We start from the raw sequence: 21,191 nt of genomic DNA on the forward strand, positions 1-21,191 counted from the left end.
GGCTATAATAGCTTTTACTTGAATAGATCTTCCCGCCGAGGGGGAGAAGTACTGCAGTTAATCTCGGAAAAGCTTTCTTGTAGCTTACTCACTGAATTTACAACAATCACACCGGATTATGAACCTTTAGCACTAATCCAAGATAACCATGTTTATGTTGTTCTTTATCGCCCACGTTATGGGTGTGTTGAAAAGTTCTACGTCTTCCTTGAAAGGCTACTAACTTTTGTAGGCATAAATAAGCTGTGCATCGTAATAGGTGGTGACTGTAACATAAACCTTTTACAAAGTAATGCAACGTCACGTTCATTCAAGCTGTTGCTTGATTCTTATGCATGCACAGTCACATTAAACGAACCAACTCGTGTCAGTATTCACTCTGAAAGTCTTCTAGACATATTTATCACGAAAAATAAAAACGACTGCTTGTCAGCAGGTTCCGTTATATCGGATGTGAGCGATCACTTCCCTGTATATATGATATATAAAAAGAATGAGCTTTCTAGACACCTAAAACCAAGTCCTTTGGAACCCTATAAAGTACAGCAAATCAATTCAGAAACTTTGGAGCAATTTAGACACCATATTGAAAGGTTAAACTTCAGTGCCTTGTATAACTGCAAAAATGCTGATGAGGCTTACGATACTTTGATGCATCTTTTAAAAAATGCAAAAGCGTGAAACGCACAATGTGTCCCAGTGCCTCGCAGTGCGCTGTAGTACACTGCGACACACTGTACAGCGTTTCCGGCGTCGCGCAGCGTGCGGAAACGCTCTGGAAAATACGGAAAAGCTGCTTTTTTTTTTTTTGTAGGGCTGGGAGAGTTGTGTGCGAGTGAGCCGTTTGAGGCATTCTCTCAAAAAGAACTCAATTTTTTGGAGCAAGTGCTGCGAAGCATTAGTATAAAATTGATATTTGGTAATCAGATAACAACTACGTTTCCTTGATAGTGTGTTGTGCCACACGTGAGCGGTTTTGTCATGTGTCTGGCGTCACGTGAAATGAGATATATTATGTGTTGTAAGGGTACACAATAAACAAACTTGGAAGTTAGCAAACAGACCCAATGTACACATTCGATTTTCAATATTTGATATAATTTCATGTTTAATGTTAAGAGCTCCTCCTCAAGATTTCTTTTCTGAAAACCGTACTGCATGTCACTGATTACATTGTATTTAGAAAAAAATTTCTGTGGTCTAACGTTCAATGCACTCTCAAAGGCTTTTGATTAGACAGGTAAAACAGAAATGGGCCAATAGTTTGTCATAAGCTGTTTACCCCATCCTTTGTAGATTGGGCACACTCGTGCTACTTTTAGTAGATCGGGAAACATACCACTTTCGAACATACTGTTTCTGATATGCATAAAACGGGTGCGATAATATCCGCAATATATTTAATTGGCGCAGGTTTAACGTCATCATGACTAGCAGATATATTGTTTTTCAATTTAAGGAGTAGTTGAGTAACTTCAGCAGCTGCAACAGGCGTAAGTAAAATTGAGTAAGAGAGACGGGTACTGTTCATGATAGGTGTGGTTATATGTTCTTCCTTATTAGGATACTGCGTGCTAGAAACGAAATATTCATTTAAAGCAGCTGCTGCCTCCGGGCCTGTCAACACTCCAGTGGGTGTTGTTATGTTGATGTCATTGCTCTTTGTCTTCATAGCTTTGAGCTCTCCGACTTCATTCCAAACTTTTCTAGGGTAATTCTTTATCTTATCAAAGAATTGTGTGTAATACTTAATTTTCGCTTGCTTCAGTTCAGCATTCACCTTATTTCTAAATTTCCTAAAGTCTCTAAACACATCAGCACTTCTAAATTTTACAAACTTGTGATACAATTAGTTTTTTGTCGTATCTTCCTGTTGTTTCGGTTGTGCGGTTTTAGCGGAAATCATTCCACACGTTGGCGTTGCGGTGTGATTACTGCGCCTTGGCAAAAGTAGGTGCAGTGAGCGCCCAATCTTTGCAGTGGGAGTCTCTCAGTCAAACCGACTGATACACAAACGCTGGTTTAAACTCGTTGGTTCTGGAAGACCCCAGTTCAACTTATCCAGAATTACTTTCTAAATGTTTCTATGGAAAAACTCAAAACCTTAACGAGTCGTGGAATTGTCGTGAGGGAGCACACTCCAAAAAACCTTTTCCTCGGACACAAAACACAGAAAATATGCATTTTCGATGATGTGTTCAATTTCAGTATGTCAGGTTCGCCCGTGCGACTGTTCTAGTGACTTTCATAGTGCCAGTGTGACAGTCAAGCCTTTCATATGATGGGCACTATGCAGCAGCTTCTTGGTAAGTAAAAAAAGAAGTGAGGGGGGGGGGGAGGGGTCCGTAGCACTAGTGGTTCAAGGCTGGAGCCTTGAGCAGAGTTTGTGATCACCTAGATTCTTTCAGCTTTTGCTTTGCTGAACGTCATCTCAGTCTCTGTTTGATCTGCTCAGTCTTCGCAGTGATGGCTGCATCAGCTCATCTTCAATCGTCATGGTGTTATTTAGCTTAGACTTAATTGGTTATTTCATATGCAGCATGATAATAGTTATCATGTTGATTACTATATACTTAATTTATGGAGTATCAATTAAACACATCTAATTAGTCATGTATTAAGTGCCATATGTAGCTAACCACATTGTAAAAACATTGCCCTACTTTACAACAAGTTTGCTGGTACTTGGTGACTGAACACGTTTTTGTAACTTAAAGGAGCAGGGTAAGCCATATACCCGCTTTGCATTTTAGGCAAAGATTAGGTGCTTTTTTCTTCGTAAACCATAAAAGTTACAGTAATTATTTTAATATCATTGTGATAATAAGCCATTCCTCTTATTACTGATGCAAATTCAGCGCTGAAAATTTCTAACATGCGTTTTGTGTAAATGTTTTGCTCCAGGTAACTAATTATCACTCGGTAATAGCTAATCTATGTCGTGTTGAAGAAGAGTGCTTCTTCACGCAACAATAATTCTGCTTCAGCATATTGCCTAATATGTTTTCTAAACACTGGTGGAAATCTACGATCCTAGATACTGTGCTTGCTGAGATAAAAGAACATCAGTACATTAAAACACGTTTTGAGATAATCGCATGTAAAGTTAAAATTGTGCAACGACATAGCAGCCAATTGCCAAACCTGTTCAATAGGCACCAGCCAGGTACACGTTAGCAACATCTTTTTTTTTGGGTGTTTGTGTGTGTTGACACATCTTGCCGGCGAGCCTCCTTTGTCTTCTGCTGTACAGCCCTGTCAGCAAAGTCATCTCGATGCAGGTCAAGAGTGCGTAGGTAGGAATTTCGCCCAGTGTCCTGGCGAAATTTTAAAGGAATTCAGAACAGTCGTACGGGCTAACCTGTCATACTGAAATTGAACACATCATTGAAAATGCATATTTTCTGTGTTTTGTGTCCGAGAAAAAGGTTTTTTGGAGTGTGTTCCTTCACGACAATTCCACGACTCGTTAAGGTTTTGAGTTTTTCCATAGAAACATTTAGAAAGTAATTCTAGATGAGCTAGTTTCAGATAATTTGGTTTACCAGCCTCAATAACAAATGCTGGAAGGTGTTCTTTATAAACGAATGGTTCACCATTCGACTGGACTTTGTTGAACAAGCGCCTAGTTTTGGCATCCTTCGGGAAAATGCCGTGGGATGGATTAGTATCATTTGATGCCCTGCGATTTCAGCTTGCCGACGAATGCTTGAAGTGCGTCGAGCAGTGATTGAAGAACTATTAGGATAGCTTTGTCTTCTGGCAATGCCGAGGTTCGCTGTGAACCGGCATGATGCTGCGGCTTCGGCAACGAAGGCCAAACTGTGTCAGTTGTGTTCATGGCGGTCTTGTTGGAATCGACCATTGCTGATCCATGTGACTGCGGCTTTAGCAATGCAGGTCAAGTGGAGTCCACAGACACCATGCTTTTTCATGGCGTTCTGCTTCTTACCAACCGAGTATAATCCGGGTGGAGAAGAAGGAGATGGTGAAGAAGGGCGTCGAGAGGCCTTTTTTACTTCAGAATTTTAGATTTTTTAAGATTTCTTGTCCATTTTAGCAACAAATTTTAACCTTGCCCATGACAGAACAGTAGATGATGTATTGCGCCTTTCTAGAAGCCAAGAGAACATTCTAATTCTGCCGATGAACAGGCGGCAAAGAATTGTCTGTAGTCTTTAGATGTAGCGCGTTTCCAAGAGGCAGGTTTGTTCAATGTATTTCTACAGAGCCGAGAAAGGATTTTTGCCGTGTGGACCAACACAGAAAAGGCAACACGTATCGCAGCGACGGCTCTCTGGCATTGATCTGATAGGAGTAATAAGAACGGCCAAGGTCAGTGCATGCACGTCAGCTTTTAGTTTTGGTATTAGTTTTTTTTTTCTAGGGGGGGGGGAGTTAAAAGTTAAGAAAATCCAAAAAAGCCATGTGACCATGAAAAACCTATATTTGAGCCCTACTCAAATGTCTCGATCGTTCAGCCACTTTCCTGTAGTCTTTGCGGTTTCCTGTGTTCATTTATTTTTGCCTTGGTATATACTACCGAGTGCAAAAGCGCCAGCTAATTGAACGTGTTTTACAGAAAACTGCCTTCCTTTGGAAGAGCGCGAGTTTCTATTCTTTATTTCAGTGCAAAAAGAAAAAAAAAAAGTCACGAGTTCCGGCACAGTTTTATATTAGGTACATCTTTTTGCGTTCTTTCTCATTCTGATGTGGCAATGAGTGAAGTGTTTTTACGTGTGCAAACACTGAATTCTCGCTGAACGTGTTTAAGTTTTCACCTGCCTAAAGTTTTGGGGCTTAAATGTTGTATCTACCATACAGAAAACTTGCACCTAAGTTAGCAACTACAGTCGTGGAGGTCGGTAGCCACAGTGTCCATCACGGTCGCCCGAAGAAGACTCGGTTCTCAATTCTGCACAGGTCAAAGATGGGAAGGATGCCTTTTCAATAGTTGCACGACCTGTGTTGCATGTTTCGGAGAGTTTCGTTTAAAGGAAATTGCTTCTGTGAAGGGAGGGGACAACTGAGAATCATTAAAGGCAGAACTACATTTCGTGTTCTGGAAACACTCTGGAATCTTTGTCTTTCTCGCTTCAATGCGGTTTGTAGTGGCTAACTTCATGTGAAAGTCGCAAAGTTTAGCTAGTACTAGTAATTGTTATTTTGAACAATGTTTTAGGAGCCCTTTAAAGCTATAACCAGAAAGTTTTTAAAAAAATAAGTTTAGTAAACAACTAATATGTGAACAAGATTCTAAGCAAATCTTGTTTTGGTTAAGAGACCTTTTATTAAAACTGTAGATGGGCTCCGCAGGGCGAGTGCCCATTTTTTATTCATGTAACTAACTCCCTGACCTGAGCCTACAACCGTGACAATACCTTCACTTTTTGTTCATTTCATCGCTCCGTAGAACTGCTCTCTAAAGAACTTGAACAGTTTTTTTTTTTTTCCACTAAGAATGTTTTGGTGAGTGTTCCCACGGATTTTCTGTGTCACTAGTGTTTTCGCTTATCAGCTCAACTCTGAAGAGAGGAGGAAGCAAAAAAAAAAAAATTGGCCAATCCTCCAGAGTGGGTGTGACCGATAAACTAGGCCATTATCAAAAGAGACACTAAAGTGCCAGTGCTTTGAGGTGTGCCTTGTTTTTCACTTTCAGGACTAGGAAATGTTTGCTGGGTTTCCTGGCGAGCTAACAAAAGAAAACTCCGTAGCGCAAAAGATGTTTTCTCGGTTTATATGTGCCTTTATAGGCTTACCCCTGCAACAGTCCTTTATATTCAACCTATTTTGGGGAATACGTATGTGTAACACTGGTTTTCAAGATGTATGTTAGGTAACAACTGCACCGAAAATAACTGCATTGGGCGTTCTTGATGTTTGGTGGCCGATGGGCACTGAACCATTGTTCTTCGCATATAGTATGATTGGTCTTATCTCTTCCAAGAATATATCGTCCCATTGCTGCATGGGACAACTTGGTATCTGCACCTCGATGGCATTGGTTACGCACGTTGCTTGGTTGGAGTGAGCCTTGGGACACATTAATCATTTTATCCCTGCAAGTGATCAACAGAGGATATGGGCATTGGTGCCCTTTTGGTTCACCTGAGCATTGTTACCCTGACATTGGTCTAAAGCTTTGTGGCAGTAGTGATACATTGAAATTTGACCGCACATATGTATCTGACTTAGTGGAAGTCGCACTGCGTGTGCCAGTCTAGCAAGCCTAGCATTCATGTGTCGTCGCCAGCATATGTGTGGCATGCCGCTCTCTGCAAGCTCGGCCTGCAAAAGCACCATGTGGCAGAATACGTTTTTTTCTGAAATTACACAAACGCTTCATTTTCCTTTGCTGGCACTCCCAACAGTCAATGTCGGCTCCCTGGACGGCTCAGAGCAAGTGTTGCTGCTCGCACACCACTGTGGGAAGTGTCGCGGCTTGATGCATGGCTACGGAAATATGTACTAGTGCAGCGCTGCTGTGCTGCATACTCTCAGCGGCGAATGGCCTGTGGTATATTTGTGAGAGTTTGGCCAAGTCATAAGTGAGGACCTCTGATAAGTGCGGCGACATAGCACAACGCACCAGCGCAAGGTACCACTTCTTGGCTCATCATTTGGAACGAGACTTTGCACAAGTTTTGCTGTTGTGGGTGCCAAAGCACCATAGGCAAGCTGCATTCTGAACAAACTCTAAAGGGGCAGGCAGGTGGGAAGGAACATTTGATTGTACCTTTTGCTGCCTTGGGCGAAACCAAGTGTTTGGCTGAACATGTACACTGTGGCACTTCATTTTGCCACCTGGCCATCGAGAATCTGCTTATTGCGAATGGTGCCTTTCCCTTGTCACTTGTAGTCTTCATTTGCACACGAGTGGAAATGGGTCAGCCGAAAAAGGAAGACGTGCACTATGGCTTTGAGCACATGTGGCTTTGAAAACACTGCAGGCCTTGCAACTTGCAGCATTGACATTCATAGGTGGCCTTTAATAATTGTTCCTCTGCATTCTTGCCTTGCTTCTTTGGCTTCACCTAGGTGTAGTCTGCCTTTAATTTGCTGGCGTGCTTTGGAGTTTTAATCTCCAGGCAGCACTTCTAGCATGTTTTTTTTTTTTTCACTGTACATAGCACATGATGTGGATTCTTTTGCACAATCCTCTTGTGAACATTTCTGCACATGGTTCATTCTGCAAAGCTTGAGTAGTTTAAATATGTTTTAGAGAACCTTGATAATAAAATAATTCCTGTATGGACTGAAATTGATTGAATTTCGGTGATCACTGCTTGCCTGATCATTCGGCAGTTCAGGCTTTGCACCATACATCATAGCGTGCTGCCTTTTACGTGGGTGTGTTAAGTAGATCATGTCAAGTGTGTGTTTGTATATATTGTCTAGCTGTAGTCGATGCTAACAAATACGGGTAGTGTGCAAGTAAATATGTAAACTTATTTGCCGCTGTGATAGGCTTGTACCTTCTGTTTGTGGAGACTTGCCCCCTTGATTCGAGTCTCATGCATACAGCAGTTTTGAGACCTTGGAGCACTGTCAAATTGAGGAGCTTCCGTGACCAGCCAACATTTTCAGTTGACACAGTCGGGCCTCACTACTTTTGTGAGTGGCCCACGTGTACAGTGCACAGGATTTGTGAAATGATGAGGCACATTCTTAATTCCCGCGCAGGATGTACAGTAGACTTTACTACTTCTGTGAATGATCCAGGTTTTCTGCTCAAGACACACTTTTGACGGCACTGCTTTGGCAAATAGCCCTGTTCACACGCTAGATGCACTGTCAGATCACTACTTTCATGGCATGTTTTCTGCTCATGTGCTGGCAGGCTTCCCTACTTCAGTGGTTGGCCATTGTTTTTCGTTCTTTTTTCAAAAGTCATGATGTCAGACTTTATTGCACTTGTTAGTGACCTAAAATTTTACAGATTATGTAGATGCATTCTCAGACGACACTAGTATTGTGATTTGCCCACATTTTTGTTGACACAGTAGATCGTGATTGGCCCGCATTTTCCATTCGCCGGCAAGGCACCTTGTGCTTCACTACTTTTCCAATTGATCCTGATTTTCTGTTGGCCCATACAAAAGCGTGCACACAAAATAGAACGGTGCCCCCCCCCCTTCAATTAACTGAACGGATTCGCCAAGTCCGCTCTCATACCTTTGCAGTTTGCTGACTGTCGTACCTGGCTTGTCATTCTTTGAAGTGCGACCTTATTAGCACGCAGTTAGGAACGAACTCAAATGCTTAATAAAGCGCGAGGTAAAACAATCGGGTGTTTTCCGCGCCGTTACTAATCACGCGCTGTTGCTCATCAGCTGTGCCCATACTCTGCACAGCCGCAGCGCCGAGTTTCTTGGCGTGGTGCGAGCCGATAGGGAGATCCAGGGATCCCACACTACCGTCTGTGGTCATGTAGGCTCCCTAGAAAGATTAGTAGCGATAAAATATTCCAAATCTGTATGTTACACCGCAAATGTAGTCGTAAGACGATAGTCTTGCGTCTGGAGAGAGTGAACAAAACGTTTATTTGATCTGCGCGAGAAAATCGGTGAAGGGTATTCTGGAGGCGTTGCGTTAGAGTGCCTCGTGCGTGTAGCGGAGGCGAACGAGCGCATTGAGGCACGTTATACACAAGCGCCATCTGGCAGTTCTCTTCGAAAACGAAGGCGTGCAGCCCGCGGAGAAAGATGCGCGCCAGTCTCGGAGGTGATAAGGTGTAGAAGGCAAAGCTATGGGCAGGTGCCACCACCGTGACGTCATAGCAAAGCGTTGGAAACACCTGTTTGAGCATCGCATTGCACTGTCATCGCAGCGCGATAAACGCTACAGTCCAGACATACAAAACTTTGAAGTGTTGTTATGGCGCCTCAGATGTGCGCAATAATTGATTTTTAATTGACAATCGCACAGCTATGAGCGCTAAACCTTGAGCAATATTGGTGAGCGCTGCGAATGGGGTGGGCCATTTGGTGCCGTTTGAAGTGTCGTTAGGGCGGACAAACAGACAAATGTACAGACAGACAAACCAAAATTTTTCCGTCGAAGGTCCCCAAGAAAGACTATCGTCTTTAAAATCCCCGTGCTTCTACCAGGGGTGTCCCAGCCAGCTTTTCGCTTTAGGCCTGGCGCTGGAGTTTGGACATTCTTGTGGGTCTGTGACAGTGGGTTAGACCTCTTGTCTCTACTAAGGAAAGACTCAGCATCAGCCAAAAAGACCACGTAAAGCCCCTAAGATAATATCCATGCAACCTAAGCTAAAACAGCTTCGCTCTGTCTTGGGCTTCACACGGCTAGTACAAACACCCCTCCCCTCTTTTTTTTTTCCCCAGCTATGGCGACCAAGAATCACAGATGTTGCATTTCAAGAGCTGTTTACTGTCCGTCTTCACTCTCGCACAGTTGGGAACCGAATACCTGCTGTGTTTGGGCTAGTTGGCCATCAGATGATACCGTATATACTCGTGTAAGGGCCGCCCTCGTGTAAGGGCCGCACCCCAACTTTGAAAGCGGATATTTCGAAAAAAAAAAAAAACAAAAGTTCAAAATGTCCCGCCAGAAAAGTGTAGTTAGTTCATTTACAGCCAGATGGCGCTGCACGCTTTTCCGCTTTTATTCTACTTCCGCCGACGCGCCGACCACGCTGTTGACAGCGCGCCGCCATATTTGCCTTGTGCGGCCTCTTTGTTGGCATCGTTCCTAGCATCGTGTCGATACGTTGGCAGCGCGACTTCAGATCGGTGTCGTCGGTGTCACTTTGTTGGTTGTAGTGAACCCTGCAGAAGCCAGCGCACGTGACGGACGATGGGCCGGCATCTGAGATCATTCACTGCAGCATTTAAGCTGCAAGTGATTGACTATGCCGAGGAGCACGGGAAGCGGGAAGCTGGACGAAAGTACGACGTCGATGAGAAGCGCGTGCGTTACTGGATGAATCAGAAAGATGCCCTCGCCGCTACTAACAGGAGCCGAAAGGCGTTTCGCGGGAAAAAGTGCAAGTACCCGCAACTCGAAAGCGAGCTCGTCAACTACGTCGTCGACACACGAAGGGACGGCTACGCCGTATCGACTGACATGATACGCGTCAAAGCCCTCAGCATCGCTCGCCACATGGAAATACCCCCGGCACAATTCAAGGCAAGTCGGGGCTGGGCTACGCGGTTTATGAACCGTAACCAGCTTTCTATTCGGCGCCGAACGACGATTTGCCAAAAACTGCCGCGCGAGTACGAAGACCACGTCATTAAGTTTCATCGCTTCGTGAATGCTCTCAGGAGGGAGCATGAATACGACCTGTCCCAAATTGGGAATGCGGACCAGACACCTGTGTGGTTCGATGCACCGGAAAGCACCACAGTGGATTTAAAAGGTGCGAAAAGTGTGTCTGTGCGCACGACTGGTGCAGAACGCCAAAGGTGCACTGTGATGTTGTGCATCACGGCAGACGGCAGGAGGCTTCCGCCGTACGTCGTATTTAAAAGGAAGACTCTCCCAAAAGAGAAGTTCCCTCAGGGAATCGTCGTACGTGCGCAAGAGAAGGGCTGGATGTCCGAGGAACTGGTCGTTGACTGGATTAAGACCGTCTGGGCAAACAGACCTGGAGGGCTGTTACAACGGAAAGCCCTCCTTGTTTTGGACAGCTTTAGGGGCCACTTGACCGACCGCGTCAAGAACCGAGTTGCCGCAACTCGTACGGACTTGGCCGTCATTCCCGGTGGCCTGACGAGTGTGCTGCAGCCGCTCGACGTATGCGTCAACAGACCATTCAAAGTGGAATTTCGCCGATGTTACTCTGAATGGATGGCTGGAGGCGTCCACGAGAAGACCCCTACAGGACGGCTGAAGCGGGCGTCGCTCCAACAGGTGTGTGAATGGATTTTGAATGCGTGGCGTGCCATGTCAGTAGAAGTAGTTGCTAAAAGCTTCAAGGTAACGGGAATTTCGAACTCCATGAACGGCACCGAAGATGACCGTCTCTGGGAAGACGCGGACGCCGAGGCGAGCTCCTCCGAGAACGAGGACAGCGAAATGGAATCCGAATAAAAACATTTCTGGCATGTCATTTGTGACTCTTGCACTCTGCTACTGTTGCATAAACAGTACAGACCTTTGGCCTGTACTGCCTGTACTAAATCGGCCTGATTCGTGTAAGGGCCGCACCTAGCAAAATTTTCGAAAAAAAAGTGCGGCCCTTACACGAGTATATACGGTACTCCATTAGCGCAAACTTGGAAAATACCGACAAAAAGATTGTAACGCACACAGGCGTGGGAAGCAAACCATAGCTTGATTTGCCATCTTACTTCCAGCCACGGCGAAGTCGACCAATGGGGCAAAGGGGAACGCAGCCCCCAGCATGAAATAATGGCTGCGTTTATACCCGCGAACATTGTCGATCAAAAAAAATAACTACGCATATCAGGTGCAACATCGATACGTGTCAGGTGGTGTGGCCCTTTACTAGAAAATGCATAGATACTTCATTCTAAAAACACAAGCGTTTCTAACGCTGTGCCGAAAATGCGACGCTATGCGTGTGAAGGAGCTCTGCTGACGGTATGGTGGATGTCTACTTCGACAGGTGACTAATTCACGCACCAGTAGTAAATGGGCAGCCCTAGGGGCGTAGTCAAGGGGTGGCACACCGGGCACGTACCCCTCCTCCCATAAATATTTTTCGCCATGGCATAGAAAGTGGTGGCCCCCCCCCCCTCGAAAAAAATTTCTGGCTACGTACTTGCGCAGAGCCATTCATTCACTCTTCCATGCAATATAATTCATTCATGTCTCACAAATGGTTCTTTTCAAACTATCGTGCTTCACAGTACTTAACGTGACCGAAACATTGCTGACATCCCAAACAGCACAGATCCATCTTTTGGATTCCCCTAGGATGTGCTGCTTAGGATGTGTGGGAACTTCTAAGGATGTCCCAGATATTTCCCGGAAACCTCCATGAAGGCTCCAAATTCAGACAAAAAACGAGATCCTTAAGACATCCTGCACTTAGGAAATCTTGGGATCATAATGGGACTAAATTTGGATGTTGCACATTTCACTGTATCCAGAAATTACCAGTACATGCAGCATTTGAAGGACGCATGCTAGTTAGTAGAAACAACTGCCTTTTTGAAAGTCTTGCATTTCTTTACATGTTTTAATACCCCTAATGTACTCTTCTTGTGATGCAATGCACTCCTGCTTTTCCACGTAACTGTATTATAACACGTTCAGTGGTTCTGTTGCATGCCTCTTTGCTTGTTATTTTCCAAATCTTGAAAATACTGCTCCATTATGTGTTTTCACCTGATTATTTAATATGTGTATATTTATGAAGGATTGCGCAAGTTCTATATATATGTACAGGTGCATTAAAAATGATCGCTGAAAATGTACAGTAATTCATGAAGCAACATGCATATATTTGTGAGAATATCAGTAAGTAGATTAATTGAAACAGCGCGGGATGATATATACCATGTCCATTAAACATCCCATGAGAGGACATGGATGGGTGGATGCATGCAGATCTCACGCATGCATCCACCCATTCACGTCATCTTCCGGGATGATTAATGGACATCCGCTCGCTGAAGTCTACAGGACATCCATACGACTTCCTTTAGCGGATGTGGGACTTGGGTACTTGTTTGGGGCATCCTTAGGACTTGTTATGTTGTCTGGGATGTGTACACGCGGCATGCCAGCAGTGATAATGCAGTAAAACGAAATTTGTTCAAACAAAACCTCAATAGCATTGATCGTGACAGGATGGAAATAGTACGAGAACAGCGTCACGAGTGGCCGCGGATGAGACCAGGACTCGTGTAGTACGGCCGCCAGAAGACTATCGTCTTGCGCGACATTTGTAGTGAAACACGCGGATATGCGCCTAGTGGACACTTTGCAAGAAAAAAAAGGTTCCTTTCCTGTAAGATTCTTTTCCAACCAAAAAACTCTTCCTTATGTTACCGTGTTACCGTATAGAATCTGCGCATATGCGGGTGTTTACAGGCCGTGAACCCTTACGTAACGTTAACTACCCACCGGGTAGACTTTATGTTTGCGGCGCTATATATCTCGCAAATCCACCTTCGTTCGTAGGAACTGGGGATTTCCGCATTGCGGAGACTCGAGACATCCAGTTAGAATAACGAGAAGTGCGAGCACCGATAGAGATTAGTGCTCGCTATTGCCAAGGCGGCAGTGATTACAGATGTCGTGAAATCTTAGAAGGCGACCCCGCGCAGCAAACGGTGCCGTTGTCGAAACGGAGCTCTGCTCTTCCTGGGCCCGGACCGTAAATATTTGGGCGCTGACGTGAGCCGCCTCGTAACTGGTGAGGCCTGCGTGCGCCGTAGCGGCGTCAGTAGTTGCGGAGGATGGGCCAGGAGGAGGAAGATGGCTGTTTTGGACACCCTACCCGCTCCAAAGTTGTAGATGGCCTATTTGGAGTCGCTAATAATAAGTGAATGATTGGGAACTGCATGGGCGCGAGCAATGGCTACTTTCTCCGTCTCCTGAGAAGAGTAAGCAGGAATGGGAGCAGCACTGGCTATCCGACATAGTGACAACTGAGAAGGCGAAAAAAAAAAAAAGACGGGTACTGTATTCGGCGGCATCTACTTAGAGCACTTCATTATAAATAGAAAATCGTTTCCTGAGAGTTTTTGCACGCTGTCGTCGACATTTTCTTGTTGTGTACAGGGTGCATGTTTTTAGGGAGCAGAGGAATGTGTATACATTCTTGTGCATTTTATGCGGTATAGTGTGTTTGGTGGTAGCGGTTCAGGTTGGCCCGATACTGAGAGTGTCGAGAACGCATCTTCCAGTCTGTGTGTTGGAGAGACGGCATATTGTGGGGTTAAGTGTGCCTCAATGAGTTCGGTTAATGTGTAGAATATGCCTGTCTCCATGAGCCGTGCAGTGGACGTTCGAGTGGGGACTCCGAGAGCGAATTGGTAGATTTTGCGTAAGAAGGTGTCTACGTCATTTTCTTCCCTCTTCAGAAGGGACAGATAAGGGAGAGAAAAAGTCACTTTATTGAGGACAAAGGCTTGGATGAGGTGGAGGAGCTCAGCCTCTCGTAGCCCGCCATACAACCTTATATTAGATATCCTGCCTATAAGGCATAGAGTGTGGTCCAGGGTTGTCTGAAGTGCTTCAATAGTGTGTGTGTTTAGTCGATTTCGTGGTCTAAATAGTCCAAGCACTCTGAGCCTGTCAACTTTGGATATGTGTGTATTGATACGGGGTATCACTACCAGGAAAAACAAGGGAAGCGCGGATAGAGAAGGAAGACGACGTTGCCTCCACTGCGATTCCCCTGAGTGGGTACGAGCCATGGCGGTGGAGATCATCATCATTATACTGCGATCGCGGACTCGGGGCCCATTAAAAACTCCCCATTAAGTTACCTTACCTTGTGTAACAATTTGGTGGAGGAGCTGGGTAAACAGGCGGGCGAAATTTCGTTCGTAGTTGGGAGGTGGTTGACAAGGAAATACAGCCTGCCGTGTGCCTTGATATGCATAAGCGTCTGCTGCGTTGATCGATGGTTGCCATGGTGGAAGAGAAACCGGAGTCCGCACACAGGAGTCCTGCATTTTCTGCCGTGTGTGTTCCCGTGACATGTTCCAGCAACAACTGTGGCACGTTTGACGCCACGCTCGAACCGATTCCCTTGGCATGCCTGAAAAAGAACATTCTCATTCCCCATTGTATAGTGTCAGTCGTTGATGGACGGGCAGGTGTGTGGACAATGAGCAGTTTCATGGAGCCTGCAATTTTGCCAGGTGGCATGAAACTTGCAGTATTTAGACCCGAATCATGTACGACGCTGGTTGCGCTTGTTGATACTACAAGCCAAAATGAACGTCTAGGCTTGGAAGGTTCAGAAGATGCCCAATTGCTACAAATGATCAGCAAGTCACTTGACCAAAGCGAACGTCATACTCTGCTCGACGTTCTATCTAAGCACTCGAAAGTGTTAGATTTTTCTAAACATAGCCAAAGGCCCTTAATCCCAGCGTCCCGGATACGTCATCAGATCCACACCGAGTCGGCGCATCCCATTAGGCAGAAACCTTACCGAGTGGCACCATCGGAGCGCAAGATCATCAACGAGCAAGTCCAAGAAATGCTGAAAAAGGGAATAATACAGGAATCGGCAAGTCCGTGGGCTGCTCCCGTCATTCTAGTGAGGAAGAAGGATGGTACGTGGAGATTTTGCGTTGACTACCGCCGACTGAATTCTGTTACCAAGAAAGACGTCTATCCTCTGCCGCGCATCGATGACGCTCCAGACTGCCTGCATTCCGCGTCCTACTTTTCATCTGTCGACCTGAGATCAGGTTACTGGCAAATTCCGATGCACGCAGCTGACAAAGAAAAGACGGCATTTGTTACAACCGACGGACTTTACGAGTTCAACGTTATGCCATTCGGATTATGTAATGCTCCTGCGACATTCGAAAGATTTATGGACTCTATATTGCGTGGTTTAAAATGGCAGATATGCATGTGTTACTTTGATGATGTCGTAATTTTTGGACGTACGTTTGAGGAGCACAACACTCGCCTAGACCTAGTGCTCAGCTGCATTGAAAAGGCTGGCCTTGTATTGAATTCAAAAAAGTGCCACTTTGGCGAGCGACAGACATTGGTGTTAAGACGTCTCGTCGACAAAGATGGCATTAGACGTGACCCACAAAAGACAGCGGCCGTTGAATCGTTCGAGCGTCCTAAATCTGTGAAACAACTGCGTAGCTTCATTGGGCTCTGCTCGTATTTCCGCCAGTTCGTACCCAAGTTTGCGGATGTCGTTCACCCCCTGACGAGCCTTCTACGCAAGAACAGCCTGTTTCAGTGGACCTCCGAGTGTGATGCCGCTTTTCACAAGCTGAAGTGTTTGTTAACTTCGCAGCCAATACTTCGGCACTTCAATCCTTTGTCGCCCACGGAAATTCACACAGACGCAAGTGGCATTGGTATCGGTGCCGTTCTCGTTCAGCGTTCTGGCAAGGAGGAACACGTTGTGGCGTACGCAAGTCGTTCTTTAAGCAAGCCTGAACGCAACTACACAGTGACCGAACAGGAATGCCTAGCGGTACTCTTTGCCGTGCAACGGTTTCGCTCATACATCTATGGTCGGTCGTTCACTATCGTCACAGATCACCATTCCCTGTGTTGGCTGGTTAACCTTCATGACCCATCCGGCCGCCTCGCACGATGGGCCATTCGTTTGCAAGAACATGTCTTCACCATCTCATACAAGACTGGCCGTCTACACGCTGATGCGGATTGCCTCTCCAGAATGCCGCTACCATCGACAGATTGTGAAGCCGATAACTTTGACCACCTTATCGCTTCTCTGTCGTCTGGCTTTCCCGATGCCGTGACCTTCGCCGCTGAGCAGCGTAATGACCCAAGCTTAAAAGCTCTCTTCCCTGGAGCGAGAGATTCATTAAGCGAAGGCCGATTCTGCGTCCGAAATGGTCTTTTTTACCAGAGAAACTTGTCCACGGCGGGCGCCCGTTTTCTGCTGGTTGTTCCTGCGTCCCTCCAAACGTCTGTTCTGCGTCTCACGCATGATGACCCCACCTCTATTCCATCTATAGGCACCGCACGAACACTTAGTCGCACGAAAGAGCAGTTCTATTGGCCGAAAATGAGCAAAACGATTCAGAACTACGTGGCCAGAGCCACAAGCGGCCCTCCTCGGGTCCAGTTGGTCACCTGCAACCTGTAAAGCAGGGGCGGCGCCAGGGGGGGGGGGGGCAAGGGTGGGCTGGAGCTCCCCCCAAATTCTCGCCTGCCCGCCCTATGCCCACCCAAGTGCCCGGAAGCATATATTGAAAACCTAGTAGGAGCAGAGCTAGCTTGCGCCCCCCGGAGGAACTCACTTTTCGTGGTTGCCCCCCCCCCCCCCCCCCCAGTAAAAACATCCTGGCGCCGCCCCTGCTGTAAAGCCTCCCGGTTCCCCTTTTGAAAAGGTCGGCATTGATCTTATGGGGCCATTTCCACGCTCCTGAAAAGGTAACCGGTGGATAATTGTATGCGCCGACTACCTGACGCGGTACTGCGAGACGGCTGCCTTATGCTCCGCCACGGCAGTCCAGGTTTCGGAGTTCCTGTTGCATTCAGTCATCCTCCGACACGGACCTCCTCGCGTGATAATAAGTGACCGTGGACGACAATTTACCGCTCATATAGTCGAATCATTACTTCGTTTGTGTGCCTCCAAGTTCCGACACTAGTCTGCGTATCATCCACAAACTAACGGCCTCAATGAGCGCACAAACCGAACGTTGATCAACATGTTGTCAATGTACGTCACCTCCGACCACAAAAACTGGGATGAAGTATTACCATTCGTCACGTATGCCTTCAACACGTCGAAACACGAAAGGACAGGCTACAGACTTTCTATCTGCTCTACGCTCGCTCAGCTCGACATACGCTGGACGCTATCTTTCCTTTTGTCGTCCATGACGATTTAACAATTGCGGAAACTTTGTGTCGTGCTGAAGAGACACGTCGACTTGCCTGCTTACGTACACTGGCAGCGCAAGAGTACTTCAAAACTCGCTACGACAGTCAACACAGGCATGCAACCTATGCCCCCTGTGATCTAGTGTGGGTGTGGACGCCAATACGCAGACGTGGCTTGAGCCAAAGGCTACTGGCACACTATGCCGGTCCTTTTGTGATACTCCGTCGTCTCAGCGAGGTCAACTATTAAATTGCACGTGTCACCACTAGTGGCCGACGTTCATGCAAGACAGAGGTGACGCATGTTGCCCGCCTGAAGCCGTTTACTCGAAGGATGCAAGAATGACTCGCCCAGAGGGCTTCGTCTGAGACGGGAGGAATGATACGCGGGTAACACTACCAGGAAAAACAAGGGAAGCGCGGATAGAGAAGGAAGACGACGTTGCCTCCACTGCGATCCCCCTGAGTGGGTACGAGCCATGGCGGTGGAAATCATCATCATTATACTGCGATCGCGGACTCAGGGCCCATTAAAAACCCCCCATCAAGTTACCTTACCTTGTGTAACAGTATTGTTCAGTGTTCTTTGTATATCGGAGATGTGCTTTCAGAGCCCCGATGGGCAAGGAGGAAGAGAAGTTCAGATTTTGTCGCTGAACAGGCCAGATTCATCATACCCGCACAAACCATCGCCTTGTCAGCGGCAGTCTGCAGAGTCACATGAATGTGACTGTCAGAATTCTTACACTAAAGTTTTTGGTTCATTAAAATGTTTTATACACGCTTTTTTGTTATTTATTTGCCTTCTACAGTTAATGCAGATCATTGTCAGCTGTTAATGATTCACAACCTTAAAAGAATAGCGGCAGAAAAAGTGTGTCAAAAAAAAAGATAATTTTACGCATATATTACACGTGTTATAAAATAAAAGCTGTGCAACCTACTATGAAACTCACTACATATTTGAATTCACCATACGAACCTATGAACGGAGCAAAAGTTTCATTGCCGTAGGAAACAGAATAAATACACTTTTTTCTTTCGAGTACCACCTCTCCTTTAAGTGAAGCGGGAGCGTACACTGGTGGTCGCAGCACCTGTCACTCGTTTACTGCGCCATGCTCCCTTGACAGCTGCAGAAATAAGCGTCTTTTTCCTTCCTTCACCGAACCACTACCACCGCCACTCGTTTACTCTCATCTCTAGCCGTGGCCTCCGCGATTGGCTGCCGGCGGCCGATCGCAGAGGCCACGCTTTAGCGGTGTTATCTCGCGCGGTGACTCGCCGCGGCGCTGCAGTCACCGTCCGGGGCGACGATTCCTTTTCCGCAGGCGTTGCGCAGACGTTGCGTCAGTTGGGCGGGAGTTCGCGAAGGTTCCAGTCGCAGAGATAAAGCCTGCGCTTCTGTGGGGGCGGAGTGTTTGTTTCGTACGCGGTTGCAAGGGAAAGGCGCGGTGACATCGCTCTCTCGGAGGAGGCTGGTCGTTTTGTTTGCGGTGAGTCGAAACGATTCTTTACAATAGGATCACAAAGCGGCAGATCGTAACATGTGCCGATTTGCTGCGCGGCACTCCTTAGAACTATCGTACGTGTACGAGGCACCTTGTTCGGTCGGCAGGTTCTGGTACTTTCTGCACGTGAATGACATAAAGTACGCCAAACGCGTCGTCGCGCGCCGAAGGCTTTATTTGATACACGTTCATGAGGCTTCGACAGCGTGTTCTGCCGAATGCATTTTCTTTGTTCGCGCCAAAAATAACCAAGATGGCGTCGACCAGCGGCGTCGTTGGCTGCGAGTCACGCTAGTGTCCCGTCACATTTCAGCCAAGGTTTTTTTTTTTTGTGGAGGAGGAGGAGGAGGAAGAAACCTTTATTGATGCTGGCTGTCCCAGATAGCCCTTATCCCCACCGGGCTGGTTGACATCCCTAGTCCGGGACGTCATTAGTCGAGGCCGCCACCCGAGCCCGCTGGACTAGAGTTCACTGTTCCTCTAGTGTGGAGCTATTGAGTAGGGTCGTCTCCCAGTCCTCTTTGGTGGGGTTGGGAAAGGGGGTTAATTTTGGGTTCATTTGGCAGGCCCAGACCATATGGTAAGTGTTGGCCACTTCCCCACAGTACTGGCACTGCCCACTTGTTTTTGGGTCGTAATATTTTAGTATGGCTGGACAGAGCAGCGCATTTGTCTGTAGGCGCCGCAGGATGCGCTCCTCCGTTTTCGAGTTTTGTTGAGACGTTCTTCAGCACTCAGCGTCGCACGTTGCTAAGAGCGGGGTAGCGTTGTTTGTGGCCGCTTATCTTGACGACGGAGAAATAACTTTGGTTCTCATTGTTTTGAGTTGGTCCAATCAGCGGCACCCAGGCGGCAAACGTGCTTCATCGCTTTTGTCGGGTCTGACGTGGGATTTCGGGGCTTTAGAAATGTTGTGCTGCGGCTAATCTGGTTTCCAGCAGACTTCCTGTTGGGCGAGTTGTTCTTGTATCAAACGCGACACTCTTTAGCGCAAACGTGAAACAAACAAAAAAAGGAAGGAACTTACTGAGAAAAGAAGAACGCAGTTCACAGGGCGAGCGCTAAACATAACCTGACTTTTGTTTCGAAAAAATACCACGGAAGGAAGACCCCCAAACCCATGCGTTCTCCGTTGAGTTGCCAATCAAGCATGCAGTCAAACAGCTAGGCTATTCTCACTATTGAATAAATATACCAAAGTTTCGTTTATACAGTCCGCGCCTTCGCTCATGATATGATAGGTTTCCAGTAACTCTCTTCACAAAGTATCAGCTGTTCTACCCAGGATGCTAATTTTGCGAAGCTGCGAGTGCGCATGTACAGGCTGCGCAATGGACCGCTACATACGCATTTCTTTCATCTTTCCTGGACAACTTCAAAGTGATGTAATAATGTGCGTTTATCAGCCCATTGCGCGACCCGCACACGAGCACAGCAGCTTCGCCAGATAAAGATCTTGAGTAGAAGAGCATGGACTGACACTGTGGTATATTTATTCGTAGCGAGTATAGGTTGATTTGGTCTTCATTTGGGGTCTTATTTTTGTGGTATTATCTTAAATAAATTTTGTTCATGTTTAGCGCTCGCCCTGTGCGCTGTCTTCTCAGTTTTTCGTTGTTTTTTTTCATGTTTGCGCAAAGAAAGAAAGTCTGTACTAATGGTATTTTACTTCACGAAGCGAGAGACATTTACATTTCAACGCTGTGTTCTGAGAAAGCGACGATGGATATGTAGACGTCTAGATGCACGGTGTGTAGTACATCGTTACCTGCCGTCTATAGGTTGCAGGCACAATAAAGCACCAGGCCTGCTCGGAAAGCGCGACACAGCCACAGAAGAAGCTTGAAGATCACCGTTTCTAGAATCCGTTGCAAACTCTGTTGGGTCTTCCATGGACGTGCTAAAGGGGCACTTGCTCCCTCAAGCTAAACCTGAACTTGTCCCGTCCAAACTTCAACAGCGTTCCTGTTCTTTGAAACGGACCAAGGATGGCCCAACCTTCTCGTGAGCACGGGTTTGCTCCGAGCTCATACAGTAGCAGGTTGACCTCAGACGATGGCTGACACCGAGGGTCGCGGGTTCGATACCGCACGCGGCGGTCACGCTTCAATGAAGGCGAAATGTTAGCTGTGGCGTAGCCATAGGGCAGTACACCATACCCCCCTCCCCTCC

At 46.6% G+C, this 21,191-nt stretch overlaps 1 protein-coding gene across 7 annotated transcripts in view; it reads left to right on the forward strand.

Annotated features, from left to right (window-relative positions):
• The window catches only part of LOC119180407 (uncharacterized), a 131,970-nt gene that overhangs the window by 74,862 nt on the left and 35,917 nt on the right, over nucleotides 1-21,191 (forward strand). Inside the window, exon 6 of one of the 7 annotated variants that reach the window (XM_075869046.1) lies at nucleotides 4,230-4,335. The exons of 5 other annotated variants lie outside the window; for them this stretch is intronic. The gene's annotated coding sequence lies outside the window, so the exon portion shown is untranslated. Of the gene's footprint in view, nucleotides 1-4,229; nucleotides 4,336-18,846; nucleotides 19,005-21,191 lie in introns of those variants that run through there. One more of the 7 variants, XM_075869050.1, reaches the window with a different exon arrangement.

This window comes from Rhipicephalus microplus, chromosome 7 (assembly GCF_043290135.1).
Source record: "Rhipicephalus microplus isolate Deutch F79 chromosome 7, USDA_Rmic, whole genome shotgun sequence".
NCBI classification, from domain to species: domain Eukaryota; kingdom Metazoa; phylum Arthropoda; class Arachnida; order Ixodida; family Ixodidae; genus Rhipicephalus; species Rhipicephalus microplus.